We start from the raw sequence: 8134 nt of genomic DNA, 5'->3' as shown, positions 1-8134 counted from the left end.
AATAAATTTATAAAGAGAAAACGTAGCCTTTTTGAGTTTTGTACATCCATATGGGCTTGTTGAAATTACCCACGCCCGTTTGACTCCACAGGAGAGACCCACAAGGGTAGACGCATGCCCCAGTAGTTTCTCGGGATAACACCCTATACTTTTGAACGCATCCACACGTGCGTGCGAAAAAAATTTACGCCCATGCGCCCGACCAACAGGGGCAGACGCACGCCCCTATGGCTTCTCTGTCCAACCAAGAAAATTCTCAAAGGGTTTCACACGTCCTTGCGGAAATTCCACATGGACGTGTGTTCTTATTGGGCAATTCACGGGGGTAAACGCACAAGCCCTGTGTCTTCTCGGGATGGAGGAGAAATTCTCTGCAGAGAACCACAGTGGCTTGCAGAAATTACCCACACCAGTACGTTTATTGACAGAATCATCCACAGGGGTGAGTCCACGTCCCTGTGTCTTCTCGGGAAAAATCTCTAAATCTCTGCAGGGAAACACATGCCCTTGTGAAAATTCCACATGGGCGTGGACCATCACAAGGTCTCTCACTGGGGCGAGTCCAAGCCCCTGTGCCGTCTCTAGATGAGCTCTGAATGAAAACGCACGGACGTACAGAAATTTCCACACGGGGGTGTGTTTTCTCTGGACACTTAGAAAACTTTGCAGGCTCTGTAGAAAATTCCTTAACACAAATATACACTCAGAGCCTACCTAACAATGCAATTTTAACCAGAGAAAACACGGAAAAAATGCTCAAACGACCAAGATTCTTCACCACACACGATTAGGCACATGATAACACCACAATGTCCATGAGAAAATCACAGCAAAAACATCTAAGAATCAAGACACCAACACTTTAAGACTTATTAATGCAAATTCTAACTAAAAACTAGAAAACCATTAAAAACTTTGGTTGCTTCCCAATAAGCGCTTGTTTTACGTCACATAGTTTGATGTACCTTTTCCTTACTTTATGGAGGCTTGAAAAGAGTATGTTCCTCCCGACTAGACATTGCAAAGCTACTTCCTTTAAACAAAAAATCTACTTGTTGGGGTGGAATATTTGTTGGAGAGTCCAACCATCTTACCTTTGGCCTCCAAGGAAACAATTTGGGATGGGAATTGTCCAAGATTAGTACAAGTGGGTCATTGGATGGCTTCAATCTCCTACCCACGTCTTCTTCTAAACACAAAATCTCTTTCTTGCAATTTATGAGTTGACCAATCCCAAAGAGGGGTGCTCGTTCCATTACCTTAGGATTTACTTCTTCTTCCATTTCAACTTGAAAGCAATCTGTCTTCGCCGACCCTCCTTGTATCATTTCTTGCTCACAAACATAATGTCCATTTAAACAATCCGCACATTAAATGAAAGGTTCTTCTTGCATCCCCTCAATCTCAAGAACTTCATACCCTGTTCCGCCCAACTTCCTCATTGCCGATCACTACCACATCATCTCTATAAGAAACTTAAATTGCTTGCTCAAATGCTTGTTGTTCCTCGGAGAGTGTGTCAAGTATCCCTCCTAATTGATGCTCAAGGTTTTTATAGGAGGCTTCATGACATCTTAGTGTGGTCACCATATTTCGAACGCAGACATCGGATGCTTTAATAAAGTTAACTAATACTCTTTGCAACTGAAATGCATCCTCTCCGAGTATCTCACCCTTTTGACATTCCTCTTGAGGTGCTTCCCAATATTGTCTATCACTATTCCACATGAAGTTTGGGTAGACCTTTCAATTGGATAATTTATGTTGCAACAAGGAATACTCTGTTGTTGTGAAGCAATAATTCTATCAACTTTTTCACTCAGAGCTTCAACTTGAGAATATAGAGCAATGAGCGGATCAATCATCATTTAAACCCCTAGCAAAAAAACTTAAGTCATGACAAAAGATAACAAATGAGAGTAACGGAAGAATAAGAAAGTGTGAAATAGAATGAATGATAAATAGCTAAAATAGCAAACTGCAAAGTGTTTCTAAAACGCCTATTCCCCGGCAACGGTGCAAAATCTTGACACGACCGAATATGCGTGTAAACCACAAGTGCACGGGTGTCGAAGTAATAAATCCCAAGTGAGTGGGTATCGCATCCACAGGAAATAGTGAATAAAAACACAATGATTACTATCTAACGATGATGAGAATAAATGAATGGCATGATGAATGAGGTTTATATAAAAAGAGATAAAATAAATATAGAACGAGAGGCAAAATAAAATTTAGATATAAGGCAATCGATATAAATGGGGTTCTCGGATATTGTTCCACCTAGGCCAATCGGTTCAAGTGCAAAACCAACTATTATTCTTCCTAATTAATGCATTAATGAGTCGTGAAAATCCTTCAATACATGGTGCAAAAACTAAGGTCAACCGTGACTAACTCTATACCACGTCCTGGAGGAGAAATCGAACAATTTCAACACCTCGCACTCGGATAGAATCCCTTGAGTTCTAGGGATTCCAAGTGATAAACCCTGTTCCTAGATATAGACCTAACCCTTTGGTCAAGGTGATATGTCCCTAGTCACAATTAAGCCTTAGGTGCTAAAATCACTTCAATACTTCACTCCGTTGCCTTTGCAACTAAGCCCCAGCGGAAGGTCATCCCTAATCATAATAGGAGGTTTAATGAAACAAATACATCGTAGGGTTCACAAATCTAAGTACCCACTAGGAGATTTAGCTCTCCATGGAGCTAGTTACAATCAACAATGAAATCGAATGTAAAAATAAGTAATCCATAGAAAAACCCCTCGCTAATTATGTCGATGGTCTTGTGGAGTGGTCTCTTCTCCTACAAAGGTCCCTTTGTCCGGCCTAGGGTACATCTTACTGGATCGGTGCCGACGAAAGCTCCCCTAATAACCTTCTTCCAAGTGTAGTGCGATGTCGATGCCATAGAACCACTCCAAAACCCTTGCAAATACCTATCAAAACCCTACCCGCCGCCCTCTTGAAAGTTGGGGAAAATATGGAGAAAAGAATGCTGAAATAGGGCTGAAAAATGGGTCCATTGGTCAACATCTTGCTATCATTGCACAAGTTGGGATACGCAAATGTACTGCCTTTGTGGCCCTCTAACTCATTTTAATGGCTTGAATACATGGAGGTTGGCACACATTCACGTATCTTAGAGCCCAACTTCTGTCTTCGCATTTGTTGCTTCTAAGATTCCACCAAATAGTGTGTACATTATCTACTTTTGGCTTCTTTTCTTAAAACATAGCTTCACAACCCTACATGCACAAAAGAACACAAATACACATGCATTAGCGATTAAACATGGTAAAAGTAATGCTCATGTAAGGAAAGAACACTTCGCATTCTTAACACACAAGCACTTATTAAAGCACTAACTGTACTACCAAGTAATTTTTAAATTAAAGCTAGCATAATTGGGATGGTATAGAATTCAATGCAATTTGATGGTTTGGCTGATGAAAACCCCCATGCTCACCTATCCCACTTCTTCCAAATTTGCTCCATCTTCAAAATCAACTCAGTTTTCTATGATGACATTAGATTGAGGTTGTTTCCATTTAATTTGAGATTAGCAGTATATAGATGGCTCACATCTTTGGCTCCTGGATTGATCACCAAATGGAAGGATATGGTGGAGAAGTTCTTTACTAGGTATTTCCAACCCAGTAAGGCACCCAGGCTAAGACAAGAAATTTCTTCTTTCAGGCAAGATGATTTAGAGACACTCTTTGAAGCCCATGAGAGGTTCAAAAACCTTTTGGGGAAATATCCACACCATCGTTTCTCTTCATGGATAAGAGTACAAATGCTATACAATGGTCTAAATTATGAAACTAAACAATTCATTGATGCCGCGGCAGGAGGTTCTTTAAGCAATAAATACCCTGAAGATATTGAGAAACTCATTGAAGATATGGCAAGCAATGAGTGTCATTGGAGCACAAGACAGACGGCACCAAGGGTGGCAGGTATTTACGAAGTGAATGATAACACCACTCTTGCTGCAAAGGTTGATGCATTAGCAAAAAGACTTGATTAGTTCATGATCAGTTCAAGCTCAAATCTTAGAGCAGTTATGTCATGTGAAAAATGTGGTGCTAGGCATGCAACTACATAGTGCCCTATTTCCATTGCTTCTCTAACATCGGTTGAGATAATAGATTATGTCAATGGAGGACCAAGATAACTGGGAAAGCCTTATGGTATCACATATAAACCGAGGGTGGAGAAACCACCCTAATTTATCTTGGAACCAAGGCCAACGACAACAAAGGCCCCCACCACCTTAAGGAAATCCATATCAATCCCCTCAATAATAAGAAAGAATGTACACCACTGAAGACGTTCTACCAAAAATTTATGATCATCATGAAAGCAGAGTTTCTAAATCTGAACACTCGATTTGATGAGTTTGGCACAGTGTTGAGAAATGGCCAAGCTTTAATTCAATCTCTTTGAAGCCAAGTTGGAAAGCTTGCTAAGACAACTTCTGAACATTACCCGAGTACCTTACCAAGCAACACTGAAAACAACCCACGGGAACACTTGAAAGTCGTTACATTGTGGAGCGGGAAGCAATTAGAGGTAAGGGCTAAGGAGGGCCTAAGTGCTTCAAATAAGTGGGTAGCCATTCAGGAAGACCCTAACCATACTGAAATTCTAGGTGAAAAGAGTAGGACAAAACAGGATGAAACTTGTGAACTATCTCTAGCTTCGAAGGTCCTCGAATACAACCTTTTTGTGCCACACCCAACAAGGCTTATAGAGTGCCCTTTCTTGTCAACTGCACAGTGGTTGAATCAGCCGAGAAAAGGGGAGTTAACGACTACATTGTAGCCATATCCCTAAGTGCTTCTCATACCCTTGGAGGAGTTTCTTCCGCAAGGGCACGAGTGTGAAACTATGGCCTGCTCTCCGGAATATGTGGGAGTCCCGCCTCTACAGTAAAGTGTCTATAAGCAAGACAAATGTGACTCTTTTAAGAAACTTCATATATATATTCCCTTTGTCAAAGATCTTTCACAAATGCCTAAGTATGCAAAGTTCATGATAGATCTCCTCACCAACAAGAGAAAACTAGAAGACTTGGAAACTATGACTCTTTCTTGGAATTGCTCTGTAATTATTCAAAAGAAATTACCAAAGAAACTGATTGATCTCGACAATTTATCATCCCTTGTGTGATCAGGGAAGGAATGCAAGAGAACGCTCTAACAGACTCATGGGCTAGTATAAATGTGATTCCTTACAGCCTGTTCTTGAAGGTAGGGTTAGAGGATATGAGGCCTACAAGGATGACCCTACAGCTTGCAAATTGTTTAGTGAGAAAACCCCTAGGAGTGGTTGAGGATGTACTTTGTGAAAGTAGACGAACTCATTATTCTGGTAGACTTCATAATTCTTAATGTGGATGATGATATATCGAAGTCCCCTTGATCCTCGGGTGCCCATTCCTCAACACTTTAGATGCTTTAATCAATGTCAAGGGAGGAAAGATGGCATTGAGAGTAGGGGAAGAACAAGTGGTCTTCACTCTTTTCAGAGGCTATGAAGCACACACTAGACCATGACGACACTTTGTATTCCACCAATGAGACTAACTTGATTATTTCTGATTGTGTTCAAGAGGTCTTGGCATTAAACCCTTTGGATGAGTACTTGGAACATATAGAAGTCAAGGAAGTAAAAGAACAAATCTTTACTCCTCCACGGAAACAACAAATGAACCAAGTAGAGAATAATTTGTCATATTATAGCAAGAAATAGAAAACTTTAAAGAAATGAGGAGTAAAACCAATGGAAAATTAAAGAATAGCAAAACATCACTTTCTTGGCAACATGAGAGGTAGACCGATTATAATTTGAGGACCAACGTAAGTTTCAAATTTTTTCATGTCTCTCGATAAACTTCCCATGTAGCAACACACCAAAAGTTGGAGGTAGCTCTCCCCCGTTCATCCCAAAACGAAGGTAAGAAAAGGCATGTCAAGTTAATGATGTTAAACAAGTGTTTCTTGGGAGGCAACCCATGTTTTTAAATTCATTACATTCATGTTTTTGTAATCTTTGAGTGTTTAATAGCTAGTGTTCTTTAGTTATGATCATGTTGTAGTAGTATTTTCCATTGTTTTATTCGACTCTTTTGCTCATGTAATTGCTTGCATGTTGTAAAGCCTTTGAGTTGTTTATCTTATTCATGCATTAAGGTTGAATTCTTGGTTGTTTGTGTGATGAATTCAGCTTTGTTTTGATTGTTTCTATGGTTTTTAGGAGGAAAACATGAAGAAAACTGGAAAATACCCATTTATTGACCGTGAAGAAGCCCGTATGTTCTCCCTTCCTTGTCGGGCATTTGACAACCTCAATTTCTGGCCTCTTTTCCTTCTCCATCACCTGTACACTGCCCATCCCAAACATTTACCACTCTGAAGAGTGATTGCCTTGGGATGCTCATTAGGATTAGCTTTGGTGTTACTCGGTAGACTTCCTAGAGGTCACTCATATAATAATTTGGCAATATATCCCACTTGATTCTCCAAGTTCTGATGGGAAACCTATTGGTTTCTCAATGATGACTTTATGCCCTGGAACTATTGTTCAACTATTGTAACTTGATGTCCGTACTTTGAATGAACCAAGTAAGCACTTCCTCCAATGTGGGTCTCTTGTCATTCTGTTGGTGAGAAAGAAACCATGGTGAAGCTTTCTATTGTTGTCCTTAACTTTCCTAAGAGAAATTGGGGTGATTCCATCATCCAGAGTTATATGTGCCACTGTAGGGATTCCCTTGCTTTCTCGGGCACTACAAATAAAATCTACTTATTCGATGGGTCCATGCCCAGTCCCTTTTAATTGAACTGTTTGAGGGAGTGTCACAAGCCATGCTACTACTAATGTTTGAGTAGACAATTTGTCAATCTTTATGCTCAATGCCTCTACATGGGTTATTAATGTGGTAAACTCATTGACCTCAATCATCCTAACTAGCTTGGGAACTAATTTGTCTCTCGAATTCCACTGATAATTGTTCATGGCTATTCCTTAAATTAACTGTTTGGCCACCTCTGTGGTCTTACTGCAAAGTGATCCTCCTATTGCTGAATCTATGAGCTACCTTATAACCTAATTAAGGCCTTCATGAAATATCTAAACTTCCATCCATTCTAAATTGTTGTGATGTGGACATTTCCTCAACAAATCTTTAAACCTCTCCCATGCCTTAAATAGTGATTTAGTGTCCAACTGTGTATATGCTGTAATCTACTAACGTAACTTGGTCGTTCTCCCTAGAGGGAAATACTAAGCCAAGAATGCTTTGACAAGTTGCTCCCAAGTAGTGATAGATGCTCCAAGAAGGGCTTGGAGAAACTGCTTGGCTTGCCCCTTCAATGAGAATGGAAACAAGCGGAGTCTAATTGCATCATCAGAAATGTTGTTGATCTTTAAATCAAAACAAACTTCAAGGAATCCACCTATGTAACCATTGGGATCCTCATCTAGTAGCACATGGAACTAAATTGAATTATGTACCATCTATACTAAAGCAAGCTTCAACTCAAAATTATTTGCAGTAATTGGTGGGCGTACTATCCTTGATTGAGAACCGTCAAGAATGGGACGAGCATAATTAGAAAGCGTTTGGTGTCTATTCCCTTGATCTACCATATTGTTCAACTACACTTCCTCAACACTCACTATTAAAGATCCTCTCTCATTTAGTAGAATTGTTCTCAATCTAGTTTTGATCACTCTCTCTAAACTACTCTCACCTTCTGCCAGTCTTGGAGCTTTACCCTTTGGTGGCCTGCACTAAAATCAAACAAAAGAAAAAAGATTCCGAAAATAATCAAAAGAAAGAGAATATAAACAAGAAAAAGAAAAAAAAATTGCTAAAATGATAGATATTCATGTGTTCCTAATATCACTAATCCTTTACAGGCAACGACCCCAAAAACTTTATAGGGATACATGCAAGTATACGTGTCGATCGCGTAATAAAGTGTGCTTGAAGTGTAGAGTGTTGGTCCACAGCGATGGAGGTGAATACTAGTAATAACTTTAAATCCAAAAATTAGCCTAATGTAATACTTGAAGTGTGTAAAAACAAGAGCAAGTGAAAACTAGAAAATACATGA

The 8134-nt window shown here is 39.7% G+C and overlaps 1 non-coding gene across 1 annotated transcript; it reads right to left on the bottom strand.

Moving 5' to 3' along the window:
- Positions 1-3675: 3675 nt before the first annotated feature.
- LOC120264083 lies at positions 3676-3782 on the bottom strand. The gene has a single exon (XR_005537262.1). It is a non-coding gene; the product is annotated as a small nucleolar RNA R71 (small nucleolar RNA).
- Positions 3783-8134: the final 4352 nt, after the last annotated feature.

This window comes from Dioscorea cayenensis, chromosome 6 (assembly GCF_009730915.1).
Source record: "Dioscorea cayenensis subsp. rotundata cultivar TDr96_F1 chromosome 6, TDr96_F1_v2_PseudoChromosome.rev07_lg8_w22 25.fasta, whole genome shotgun sequence".
Taxonomy (NCBI): domain Eukaryota; kingdom Viridiplantae; phylum Streptophyta; class Magnoliopsida; order Dioscoreales; family Dioscoreaceae; genus Dioscorea; species Dioscorea cayenensis.
The sequence above is the reverse complement of the archived record's forward strand: the minus strand, read 5'-3'. Positions and strand labels throughout refer to the sequence as shown.